Here is a 14290-nt window from a genome sequence, read left to right on the forward strand (position 1 = left end):
CCGTAAAGAAGGTCATCTGCAATTACCGCTCATGCCATTCTATAACTGGAAGTCTGTTTTGATCGTGGGTACTGCACTGTGTGAAGGTTACCACTGTTTTCTAAGAACAATGCTCATTCCATAGCTATATTGCAGAGAAGGCAGACATTCTGTGTAATATCTTGCATAGTAGGAGGGGAAGACGTCCATTTTTTTTGCCATACAATACCAGGCACAAAGGTCTATCCATGCAATTGACTGGCCTGTTTTTTCCCCAGTCCCTGTAGGTGACCAATAGGCTCATTCGCACTGCCCTGTAACCCGTGACGGCGAACCTGCGGATTTCCACTTCCGGGAACTGCCGCGATGCCAGGAAGACAAGGTAAGTTAGAAGGGGGGGGGAGAATGGTAGACGAAGATGAAGACGATCACGAAGATCTTCGTGGTGTGTGTCTTCGTCTACTTTTTACCGCCTCCGTCTTCTCTTCGGCGTGTCTTCAGAACGAACACGAAAACACACTCTTCGTGTTTGTTTTTATGTTCGCCCGAAGACCAATGCACAAGTCTAGTCTTTATATGTCCACTGTACTTGCCCCTTTACCCCTTTGTATATTTGTATCTTTGTTTTTCTTGAATTTATCCATAATAAAGTTTCTATTAAATCTTGAAAATGCATTTCCAAATTTGGGAAGCATATTTGTAGACAAATATAACAGCCAAATTAATACAAATTCCCTGCCGGCACAATTTGCCTTTTCCATCTATGTTGTTTACCCCTTAAGGACATTTCTTTGGAGTTTTCTTAACTATGTAACGTTACAGTAATTATTCAAACAAAAAAGTGAATTTATGTTATGTTACTTTTGAATGGATTTAAAGATTTTTTTGGTTATATGGAACAGAAAAGGCACACATCTAACCCTTCTTCTCTTCTGATATCTGCACCACTTACAAAACATGCAACCTATAAAAATAAGAAATAAGCAGGACAGATAGGAGATCATATGCATGCTGGTAAATATGTTCTAAGGATATGAAATGGATAAAAGTGTATATTCAACATATAGCGACATTTGAGATGATTTTAACATCTACCGATCATTTTATGTTCTATTAATTACTGTAGTGGCCTCAAAGGCAGCCTCTCTTTAACTACCACACTGTGTCCTGGAACGAATATTTAAGGAAAAAATTAAATCTACTAAAGCCAGTATGACTGTTCAAGAGTAACTGTACATTGTTATTAAATAATGTTGCTTGTGTTCAGTATTCAGCGGCACATAAATATTGATCAGCACAATGAGCTTTAGTGATCTTTGAACACCTCCCTCCTAAACCTATTAATAATCTAGGTTACTTAATCCATGAAACCCTGCAGAGTCACAGAAGAGATGAGAGGTGAACTGAAGGAGGAACATAATGCTAACTTTGCTTATAGAGTTAAAAAATACATCTGGTTCCTTGTGTTGGTGAAGGAAATAATCAGTGTATGTTGTACATATTGTTAGAGCATTTTGTTGGTTATGCATAGGTATATTGTAGCCCTCGTAGGACCCAATACTTCAGGTCAGCTGTACATCAACTGCTGTGAGGGGTGCATGGGACAGTGATTATACTTAAGGACCAGAGATTTTCCTGGGTCAATGACCAGTATAATTTGTCCATTTTTGATATGTGGTTGTTTTTACCACCCATGCATAGGTTTGTTGGGTAAAAGGCCACATTTGGGACATTTCAGAAATCTGGTCATCCTGCTACAGAAATCTTTGAAGCTGGTCAATTCAATTTACCCCATCTAGTCATACATTTTTGAAAACTAGACACCACTGGGTATTTTAAATAGTGTCTTTTTAACACTTTCCATGCACTAATTCTACCACCAGCCTTTGCCAAAATTTGTGGAATTAATCTTTTTTTTGTGGGTTTTTTTCACACACAGCTATTTATAGCTCATGGTATATGTCACATCTCATATGTGTTGAAGTTGTCAAATTGTTTGGGAGCCGAAACACCACATTTGTGAGGTGTGCATTTCAGACCATGTATTTTTGAGAAGTAGACACCAATGGTATTTTATTTTGTGTTCTTTCGGGCATTTTATGCAGCCATTTCTTTCAGCAATTTATTTTTGCTATGTTACTTTGTATTTCTCCAGATTACAAAAATACCTCATATGTATAGGTGGCTCATGGTTTTCAGACCTTACAGGGCAAAAAATCAGGATGTGTCGTTTAGAGTTTCCAAACGTGGAATTTTCAAAAATAGTTTCTCAGCATTTCTTCACCAAAACATTTTTTAAAAAAAAAAAGATAACCAAGGAGTATTTCAAGGAATTTCATTTACCCACTTTTCTACCACTTTCTTCTTGACTAAGGTAACTGAATGCTGCTTTAGCTTAGTATATATTTGTTAAATGTAAACAAACTATAAAATGTTTTAATTTTAATAAAACAAACAAAAAACCTTAGAAAGGGCAGTGGTAGATAAATGTTTGTCTGTTTACAGAAGGACCAGTAAATCATCCTGTCATAAACGGGATCTTTCCAAACGCCTTTACCTTGGGTAAACCAACTGCTAGGATATCCTTTCTTATTTTTCTGACAGGCTCAAAGAAAGGTGTGTCCAGGCAGATTTAAAAAAAAAACCAATGGTATAATAATAATAATTAACGTATAGGGGGTAACCCTTATTTGGTAATGGGAGGAGGAGATCCCCCACTATCTTGCCATTGGTTTCCAAGTGAATCAGGGCACTCTGGAGGATGTAGATGGGGATGAAGGTATGTACCGTATTGTCTTAAATATAAACTGCACCCCATTAAAGACTGCACCCCTATAGTTGTGAAATATGTCTCTTTCTCTATAAGTCTCCCTGCAATATTGAGGCTCCTTCGGGTACTTGCACAAAGAGCTGTCAATAATCGGACCAATAAGGTATTGCTTGAAAAGCAATATGCCTTGAAATTGCATAAGTGATTCATCAATACATTTTTTTTGGACAGGCACATACATAACTAAAAAAATGTGACAGATTAGTTAGAAGGGACCTTAGCTTATAAACCCTGTCATATGACGGATCATTTTTTGACAGATACTGAGCGTTGTCAATGAAGCTGAGAAGCATTGGAGCAGTTCACATCTCTGTCTGTCATTATGACTAGAACAAGCAGGGTTGCCAATATAGGAGGTTTGCTGCAATAGGAGTGAATACTTGGCTTCTTTATAACACCCACCATCAGCAGAAGTGATAAAACCTTTTGATCTCCAGCAAGTCAGTGGGGTGCTAGGTCTGCTGCCTTGTATAATATGGAGTGGGGTTAGCTGCCATGTGCTATTGGGTATAAAGATTTGTTTGAGGACCAATAGGCTCAAATAATTTATAAGTGAGAAACATCTGCACAAATTAACAGGCTCGCTATCTGTTATATTTCTTGTGATGCCATGGGTTGCTGTGAATGGTGGTGTGTACGGTCGCACAAAATTAGTTGGCAACCACAGATGTTCAGCAGGCATGGGCATAAACGCTGTACTCCTCCTTCTTAGGGGTTGCAGGCTGGCAGCAGAGCCCAACTGTCTCTTAGGGAAATCAATATTTGGCTCAACATCTAATTCCATTGCCTTGAATGAACTGGACGCCAGGTTGGTGTAAGCCTCCTCTGCACTGCACGTTAAGGGCATTTTGAACACAGAGCTATAATTGTTTTATTGCTTAATGGGTTAATTTTAAAAAAATATATGTCTTAACACTCAGGACCTTCTGGAACGCCATGTTACACAGTGACAGACTTTGTCACATGAGCATTAGTGATCACTGTGATTGGTTAATCACAGCAATCGCCAATTGGGTCCAGGAACACTGCCTCATTTGCCCAAATTAGGCCCAAACCTCACAGAACAGTAATATGTTTCCTTATCTTAGGATACTTAGATAACACGTGCATGATATACAAGTGACCAAAATAATGTGGCGCTTTATGAAAACTTTCCCATAGATTAAGGTCTGAATCTATTGCTTACTGTACATGGGTGTGTATGATGCCCAATATTTTGTTGGTTGATCTCCCTTAGTATAATGATGGGAAACAGGCACCAAAGAAAAGTAAATAACAGAGAGGCTTTCTTGTATTGTGCCTTGTCCATTGGACCTTCAATCCCTACAAATATAGCTAATGGGCCCATCTCATGCAATCCAATGTACAGCCATTGTTTCTCTATCCGCGTTCTAAGTAAAGATAACAAAGATTTCAATTTTAATTGTGTGTGTACATGTAAGTAACTAATTAATTAATTGCAGTTCTTCCTGCACCACAGGGTTTAAAAACCATCAACTGAATGACAGGCCCCTGACTGTGAAAGGAAATCTTTTTACATATCATAATTAATGACTCTATTGTTGATATGTCTCATAACCTGTTAACCCATTATCCATCCTAAAACTACTAAATCTGAGAAATTCAGTAGTGCATCACCAATTTAGACTTGAAGCAAAAAGTAAAGAGGGCCCTGCTCAAGCAAGCATACAATCTTTGTGTAAAATGATCAAATAAGCTTTGCTCTAAAGAGAGATCACAAAATAACACACACTCATTAGGTGACATTTTCATATAATATATGGTAGTATATCATTTTATCACTGAAGGGTGTTGGTCTCTTGTGTTTTCCTGCAGCTGCACCAGATGGAGCCACACGCCTTGCTCACGTGTCTAGCTCACACTTGCAGCACTAAATGGTTAAATAAGCACACTGGAGAGTAGGAGACAATTATTTTTACACAATATTGTTAGTCAGACTGACAGACCTGTTAGACTAATCAGCAACCTCTACATCTTAGAAACATTCCTAGTCACCCCTTCTATCACTGTGGTTGGTGAAAAGGTCAAATTTGTTATCCCGAAATACGGAAATCTCTCTAGTTTTTAATGTGTCACTGGCCCTCTGTGGTCTTTAGTTGTGAAAACCTTTATGTATACAAAACTGACAACTATTTCTATACGTTTCTATTGTATTGAGGTCTGTCCATTGTATTGCACAGTGGAAGGAAGAATTACATACAAAGTCACAACTACACTATTATTGAGTGTGTCACTAATTACCCCTTTGTAAGTTTCATTGAACTGAGCATTTTGTAATTCAAGCAATTTAAACTACCTGAAAAATTCATTACCTTGGCTGAATAGTGACATTTTGAAATTTTATACAATGGTTAAATTGGCGGGATAGTGAGCAAAACTTGTAATATTTTTTTTTAAATGGACAGGGCTGAAAAAGTAGAAACAACACAGGCAAATATGGTCATTGATTTAACCCCTTGATGACAATTGCCGGTCCGGGCACGTCACGGAAAAACATGTCGTTAACGACAAATGACGTGCCAGGACCGTCATTTGTTAAAACGGGTGAAAAAATCGATCCGTGATCGATTTTTTCACTCAAACGGTGTTGCTCTAATGCCTCGACATCGAGGCATTGAGCAACACCAAAAAAAACATTCTGCCCCCCCCCACGATCGCTCCTAGGGGCGAAAAAAAAAGGATGTTTGAAAGACTGTACGTCTTTCAAACATGGCGGCGCCCGCCGCCGAAAAACGGGTTTAGGAAGCGATCGCGAGTCGCTTCCTTTGCTTAGCTAGTGTTGCTAAGATGCCTCAGTAGCGAGGCATCTTTGCAACACCTGTTTAGCAAAGGAAGCGACTCGCGATCGCTTCCTAAATGCTTACTTACCTTCCCGGTACCGGCGTCTTCGAAACACACGCGGTGTTTCAAGATGGCGGCGCCCATCAAGCCGGGGGGCGGAGCCTGCTGTCATCATCGGGGGGGGTGTTGCTGGATGTCATGGACATCCAGTGAATAACACCCCTAGTGGTCAGATCACTCGGAAGAGTGATCATGATTTGATAAATCAAAGGCAATGTTTTCTAAACATTGCCTTTGACCAGTATTGGATCTGCCTCCCTCCTTCACTTGCTTCTAGTGAGGGAGAGAGACAGATCGGTGTGTGACAGGTATTCTGAATAAAATAAAATATATATATTTATCCAAAGGCTCTTATAAGAGCCACCCATTCAATATTAACCCCTTCATTGCCATTGATCACTGCATAAACAGTGATCTTGCATAGTGGCAATTGTTTTGGGGGTTCTTATTTTTTTTTTACATTTTTTTTTCTTTTTTGCTTTTTTTTTAGTTTTTTTTTACATTTTTTTATTTTTATTAGAGCCATTAACCCTTTCCTTCCCCACTATTTTTGCTGCAATTGTAACCATGCAGCGCAGGTATATGGCTGAGGAGGTGTATGCCGTTTTGGCCACAGATTCTGAGGCCACTGATACAGCGTCAGATTTTGACGTTGGTCAGTTCACAGATACATCTAGTGATGTATCTGTGGCTGTTAGGAGGCCTGCCACACATAGTCGTGGCAGTGCACCAGAGGCATGGGTAGCGCCTAATAGGTACAAGCCAGCTATCCCTCCTTTTTCTGGAATTCCTGGCATCAATATTGATGTTACAGGATTCACTCCACTGCAATTTGTGCAGGTTTTTTTGGGAGATGATGTCTTGGGAGACATTGTCACACAAACTAACCTTTATGCCCAGCAGCACCGTGCTGCTAGCCCTAATTCTTTTTGGGCAAAACAGCCATGGACTCCCATTGATGTGCCAGAATTTCTTAAATTCTGGGCACTCACAATGTTAATGGGCATTATAAAAAAGCCCTCCATCCGCTCCTACTGGAGCACCAGCCCCATCCTTAGTACCCCCATTTATGCCCAGACTATAACTAGGCAAAGGTATGAAATGATTCTTCATTTCATGCATTTTAATGACAACAGCCTGTGCCCCCCTAAGAAGCACCCCCAGTTTGATAGGCTCTACAAAATCCGCCCCCTGATTAGCCATCTCGCTGCCAGGTTTCCAGAGGTTTATACACCTGGAAAGAATATCTGCGTGGATGAATCCCTGATGAAATATAAAGGAAGGCTGGGATTCAAGCAGTATATTCCTTCCAAGCGCTCTAGGTATGGAGTGAAGGTGTATAAGCTCTGCGAGAGCGAGACAGGGTATACTCATGCCTTCCGGGTATACGAGGGTAAGGATAGCTACCTTGACCCTCCAGGTTGCCCAGAACATCTGGGCACCAGTGCCAAGATTGTTTGGGACCTAATATTCCCCCTTATGAACAAAGGCTACCACTTGTATGTAGATAACTTCTATACAAGCGTCTCTTTGTTCAAGCTGCTGTATTGTTTCGATACAGTAGCTTGCGGTACTATAAAAAAGAACCGCTTGGGTTTCCCACAACACCTGGCACGAACCCGGCTAGGAAAGGGGGAGACCCCAGCTCTACGTCAAGAGGAGCTTTTGGCATTGAAGTTCAGGGACAGAAAAGAGGTGTGCATGCTGAGCACCATCCACGATGAGAGAACCGTGGAGGTTTCTGTCCGTGGCAGAGCTGGGGTCACTAGAAAGCCAGTGTGCATCAGGGCCTATAATAAGAACATGGGTGGAGTTGATCTGTCAGATCAACTCCTACAGCCCTACCTCATTATGAGGAAGACAAAGGCCTGGTACAAGAAGGTTGCAATTTACCTAATGCAAATTGCAACCTATAACGCTTTTTTGTTGCACAAAAAAGCAGACACTGGGCTGAAACTGTCTTTTTTGCAGTTTCAGCTCCAAGTAATTTCAAGTATCTTGTACCGTGATGCACCTGGTCCCCAAGTGGTGATGGGAACCAGCAGGATTGGGGCTACCCATTTTATTTTTAAAATCCCCCCTACCGCAAAGAAGCAGAATCCCCAAAAGAGATGCAGGGTATGCTACAGCAGGGGGCAAAGAAAGGACACCACATTTTACTGTCCAGATTGCCCTGGAAAACCTGCACTCTGTGTCGGTGACTGCTTCAAGTTGTATCACACAGTTTCCCATTTTTAATTTTTTTTTTTTGTTCCTGCTCCATTTTTGTATTTTTTTTTTTACATTTTTTGTTACATTTACTGTTTTTTAGCTTTTATTTGCTCCACCATTTTTTAAGCGTTTTTATTTGCACTGTCAAGTGAACCCTGTGTCCATTCCGTGGCATGAGGGACCGCTTAAGGTGCTAGATCAAATCCCTTCTTGGAGATAGGCCAGGCTTTCTTGTAACCTGTCCCTACTGATAGTTGGGTACAAGCATTTTTCTTTACCCAGATGTAAAACTTCCTCATTGCTCATGTTCCAAATGTGGCCCTTTTGCCCCCAAACTTTGACAAGGGTTGGTGGTAGGATTAGTGCATGGAAAGGGTTAAACTATCAGCATCTAAAATACCCTGGGGTGTCTAGTTTTCAAAAATATATGGTTTGGTGGGGTAAATTTAATTTGCTGGCTTCAAAGATGCCCCAAATACCACATGGAGACAAAATTACCAGATTCAGAGAAAAATGGTTTTGAATTAGCAAAACGCTACTTGTACTTATTGCCCCATAACGTGTAGAAGAAAGCAAAAAAACATAAAAACATTGGGTATTTTTAAACTTGGGACAAATAGTAGAATCTATTTTATGATAAATAAAAGATTTTTCAAATAAAAGTGAGAAAATGTGTTTTTTTTTAAATTTTTCGTCATATTTTATTATTTTTATAATAGGAAATTACATCATATGGAAAAAATTATGGTGTCTGAAGAAAGCCCTTCTTGTCCTGAAAAAAACAATATATAACTTGTGTGGGTTCAGTAAATGGGTTAAGAGAAAATTACAGCTAAACAGAAACACCGCAGAAACGATAAAACAGCCATTGTCACGAAGGGTACAAAAAATAGAATCAGCCTTTGTCACGAAGGGGTTAATTAAGACACTCTCTCTTTTCACCTCCAGTAGCTCCCCAATAAAGTGGTGCGACTGGCAGATGGCTGTATCACAGTTTGGAAGTGGAATACCATACTGATCATAGCCTCCCAGTTTTATTGTTTTACCAACCACCACTGCTATTCACCAGTGGAAATTCACTACTTATTTTATCACTGTCCTAGGATAATCCTAGAGTTTAATCCCTAGAAAAATAATCAGCACGACATTGATTTGACTGAAGAGGCGTTACCGTTTCTTGTATTGGAACATAACTAATTTTCCCTGCTGCTCTGACATACAATTCCCTTCATCATGTTCATTGCCAAATGCATCTCATTCTAATGCACACAAAAAAGTAAAGGCTTTCATTTTTACAGCTAAAAAGGAAAAACCAAAGACAGATTTCACCAGTGTCAAACTCTTTGTAAAGTTCTTTAGTGTCTATCCTCTTTTATTTGGTAACACTCTAGTATGACTGGCAAGACAAGATAAAGAATTAATCAAGAAAAGAGTGTGAAGCAATATCACTTGGGAAAAACTGAGAGACAATGGTTAGGACATCATAAGCACACCTTGGTGAGAAGAATGAAGGATCATCATAAGCAGCATTGGGTCAGTACAGTACAAAGTTAGACCATTGATGATAGTGTGATCTCCCCTTATGTCATACTAGGCAAAGCAGACAGATATAATTACATCTTCTACACAACAGTACGCAAGAGAAAATTCCCATTCACCCATTAGCTGGAAAATGATCATGTAGTAGTATAGAAATAGTCACCAATTCCAGAAAATAATCGAACCAAATTTTCTGGTCTAACAGTACGATGAATGAACAATTGTATGTAGTTTTTACACAAAGAAGATCTGCATTTAATGTTTAACAGTGGGACATGTGTTACATTGTCGCTTAAAATAGTTAGGCTTAACAATTCATTTTTTAATTGATCTCAATGAAAATATAGCAGAATTATGCTTGATGGGGGGGGGGGCACAGGTGAGCTATATGCCTCCCCACAGGGATTTACATATATTTAACCAAAAAATCTCATTGGCTATGGGATTGTGGTGAGAATGAATGTATGGGTAGTCGCTATACACCTCCATGTATTGTACGTGAAGGGTTGCAATAGAGATGATATACTGTTTTCTGCCGGGAAAAAATGTCTCTGATGCCTATTGTCATATCTTCACCTCTTGCATAGCCTTTTAAAGAAGAGGAGGTCATAAAAATATTACAAGTGAAGTAATGATCAAGGCCTGTCGGAGTCAGGGTGGGCAAAATTCTTCTCATTATAGCACTGAGTTACTTGTTTAGGTTCCAGAAGCACATAATCCCTCTAATTGCAGGCAAGTACTAAAAACCTTTGCAAATTATAGCCATTAACAGAAAGACAAATCACACAATTTTGCTGCCCTCAGTGTATAATATAACAGTCTTTGAATGGAACAAGTTCTGCTTTTACAGTACACGTTGTCCAAATTATATTCTCAGACCGTGTTAAAAGCTTTACATTTCGAAGTGAGCTTTGCCACCTACGTATCCTTGTTACATACGCAGGCGGGTAGGTGATTGCGCCTAACAATATATAAATCAGTGCTCTATCACAGCCAGTGCTTCTAGGAAGAAAAGCTATCAAGAAGAACCCAAGTCAGGAAACAATTGCTTAAAATAATAGAATTATGACATACGGCGTATTTGAAGTATGTAAAAATAATGTCACAAAATTATACGGACATGTAGTTTTACCTTTTAGCAACTGATGCTTTTTTCAATGAACATCATACAGGGATACAAGGAGGAGCAGCAAGACATATCTCAGGGACTTTAGTATTTTAAGAAGAGATGATGCAGCTACTCTAATATTAAATTAAAAATAGGGCTATATGGCCAATTGCCAAAAATGAACTAAAGAATCCTAGCTAATAATACTTAACCTTTATTGATAAATATTTTTCTGTCTACCCAAACTTACAAAACATATAAAAATATACAAAAAGAGAATCTTATTTGTCAACTTCAAAAGGGAAATAAAACTGAAATAAACCGTCACCATTTCACAAATGCTTGTTCTCCAGGAAGCCTAACGCTTTACACACAAGCAAGCATTCACACACAGGCACTCTACAAAGATGTTTTTAATATATCAGCATTGAGGTAGAACAGTTGTTAATTATCATCACCTGCAGTAATCTGAATTCTTAAGTACAGAGAAATGCCTTGGACAGATCAGCTGATCAAACACCGTTTCATCCTTCGCTGCCTGAGCTGACTCAAAGTAATGATGGCAAGTCTGTGATTATTCTGCATGTCTCTGAGGCACAACTGGGTCATCATAAAAGCACTGAACATCGCATCAGAAAGAAGTGCCAGGTGTAACACAGTTTAATTCAGAGAGCATTTCTCTTCTAATTAACCTTGAATTCATTTATCCACACTTTTAGTAAGCATTGAATTCTAGTGTAGAGATATTCCTTCATCCTAAAATGAATCTTCTCTGTAGCAGTTCATCGGAGTCCAGTTACATCACATGTTCTAAACTTGTGGCATCCAGGCCTGATGGAGCCAGAATATATACCTAAATATCTAAACCAAAACACCGGTGACCGTGCCCAACACACCATTAAGTGTGAAACACAAATAAAATATCTATGATCCCCAAAAGGATGCAATACAAATTCTCCAAGAATAGATCGATTCGATGAAAAGATGAATCCAAATATGAAAAATAAAATTAAACAAAAAGAATATAGAGTAATATGTAAAATATAGTTTGGCTATTCATCTGATTGATCTATCCTTGGAGAATCTGTATTACATTCTTTTGGGTATCATATATATATATTTTTTTGTGTTTCACATTTATTGGTGTGTTGGGCACGGTCACAGGTTTATGTTTATGTTTAAGAAGTTTTAGTGAAACAACAGTGGAGTTTGTTTCTTAAGGTGAACCAGCAACACTTTATACTGATATTTATATTTGTACTATGTATTGGATAAAACTTTGCGCATCACATTTATTTGTTATTATATATCCAAGTGTCTGGGGTTTTTTTTTAAGTAAATAGCTTATGGTAGAAATTATAAATATTGAATTAATAAATGTTCCAAAACATTATAGATACTGTATTACCTAATTTAGTAGCCTGTTCTTACAATATTCATAAGACATTTTCCCTAATTAAATGCAAAGCACATGCTGCCAAAGAGACCTGTACTATTGAGCGGTCTGTTAGTATGCTATAAATGTTCTTCCAGTTTGATATTGATTAGACTGGCTTCATGTTCTGTAAGACAGTCTTATCAGCTGATCTGTTGATAGGTTGTTGGCTTTACTTTAGATATATATGCCACAATCATTTCTTTCAGATTAAAAATACGATAGTATTAAAGTTGGGAAGACAGCAGCATTGCAGAGGATGGATTTCTTTAGCCTTAACTGACTCCAAAATCATTTTTTTTTTTTTTTTTTTTTTTTTTTACAGTTGGACCATATTTTGTGATTTGGGTTTTAAAGGTACCCCTAAACACAAAATAAACGATAAATTCTCTGAATGCACATGGCCCTCAAATACACCCTACTTACCTTTGTGAGTGGGTCACCACAACCACAAATCTAACAGGAAGTTTTGTCTTCTACCTTTTCACATGTGAGGCACTGTTAGTGGAATGTGAAAGTGTTTGGTACAGTTAGATGTTAGGTTAGGTTACAGTTATTGTAGTATTAGCAATAGGGATGATGATCAGATTAGGTCACTGGATACTGATCTGGGAGTCTGATCAATGATCAGTGACCAGATTCCAATTAATATAATTAAAAAATGTTAAAAATAAAATTAATGTTGTAAAAAAATGTTTTAAAAGGGGATTGCTAAGATCTTAGCACCTGAAGCCCACTTGTGAGGACGCAACCACTACGTCCTTATCAGTAAAAGGGTTAAGGATTCCCTTTGGGCCCTTTACAATTGACTAATAGGCTGTGTTCTTATGTAATATAATAGACTGGATAACTTAACATATTAAAATACTAAAAACAATTTAATATAAATATACAGATATCTGCACTATTGTGCAACAAACTCATGAACTTTTCTGAGTTTATTTTTTTTTCTTTGAAATCAAATGCACCAAAATAATATTGTTTCCAACTGAGTTATGCTACTGAATAATAATAATAAGCGTACTGCAGTTCATAGATTAGAATGTCTGCATCTGTCGCATGCTATCATTATTCACATTCATCTGACAACAAATAAGCAAAATATGTGCTGACAATGAATAGTAATAGTGGAAACAATAAAAGCAAAATTACTTTGCCAATAATCACCAGAAATGGTTTTCTCTGCTCACTTCTATTCACTGACTCAGTAGTCACTTTCTAAAGCTATATTCTACAGGCTCAATTAGTACTAACAATTTTGTAAGGTAAAAGGTGAAATTACTTTAAAAAACATATTTTTTTCTTTTTTATAGCTTTCTCTTATTAACATTTTCTAGGCATTTTCTAGATTTTGGACACTTGGCTTGGTTGTACATGCCTCCCAATCTCCCAAGGTTGTACATACCTCCCTCAGACTCTCTTTAGCTTTGTCATGCCTCTAACCAAACCATCTAAAGCCACAGTATCCTTCTCTAGAATGTATGGTTGTAGGAAGGTGTGACATGAAGAGAAGGGCGGCAAGTGGTTTATTGCCATACTAAGGAACTCTCTGGGTGAAGCGCTGCGTCTCTGGGTCTCCCTGGAGAAACTCTAAGCTGCACAGGTGCGGTGTTGTGGCACGCCGTACTCCCCACTCACTTTCCTTTTATCCACGGCCAGTTTTTCTGCATGTTGGGGGACCACCTATTCACATCCCGAAAAAGGAAGGCTCTGAGTAGCTGAAGCCTGGACGCCTTACTGCCCCATACGCTGATTATCACCTAATGTATTTTTGTATGTTTTAATGTGTATTTCACACATTACATTTTATACTCATTTTTGTATTGACAGCTTTCAGTGTGAGTGACACTGCACCTCTAAGATGTTAAAACACAGCACAAACAATAAAATGTTTTTATGTATTTACAAATGAAGGTCAAGATGTAGGAAACAACAGTGTCAATGCTCACAACAAAATAGGTTTAAATTACAATGTGCTTCTTTTATCTAGTATTAAATTGGTTGCTTAAGTATAATTGGCCTTTCTGTTAGATTCAACTGCTGTATGACATAATAGATACCAAGTGCAATGTTGTGTCACAGACTCCTCAACATAGTTAGTAACTTACTAGGTTTCACCTGGAATGTCTGGGGTTAATGTTGCTTCTGAGGCTCTTGGTTAGTGTTTTAAATCTGGGCATGCTCACTCCTGTCGACTCCCTATTACTTCCCTCCTATAATCAGCAGCAGAAGGGGAGCTTCCGGCAGCCTTCTTTAGACAATCCTAGACATTTCTCATGTTAAGAGAGAAATGAGAGACCTGCAGCCTCCACCATTAGGTATATTT

At 38.4% G+C, this 14290-nt stretch overlaps 1 non-coding gene across 1 annotated transcript; it reads left to right on the plus strand.

The window, feature by feature from the left end:
- The first annotated feature begins 8018 nt into the window (after window positions 1–8018).
- On the plus strand, window positions 8019–8148 carry LOC149298103 (small nucleolar RNA SNORA35). The gene has a single exon (XR_016272459.1). It is a non-coding gene; the product is annotated as a small nucleolar RNA SNORA35 (small nucleolar RNA).
- The last annotated feature ends 6142 nt before the right edge of the window (window positions 8149–14290 follow it).

The sequence above is a fragment of the Sceloporus occidentalis genome, unplaced genomic scaffold (assembly GCF_023333645.1).
Source record: "Sceloporus occidentalis isolate IW3139 unplaced genomic scaffold, rSceOcc1.0.p SCAF_34, whole genome shotgun sequence".
In the NCBI taxonomy this organism is placed as follows: domain Eukaryota; kingdom Metazoa; phylum Chordata; class Lepidosauria; order Squamata; family Phrynosomatidae; genus Sceloporus; species Sceloporus occidentalis.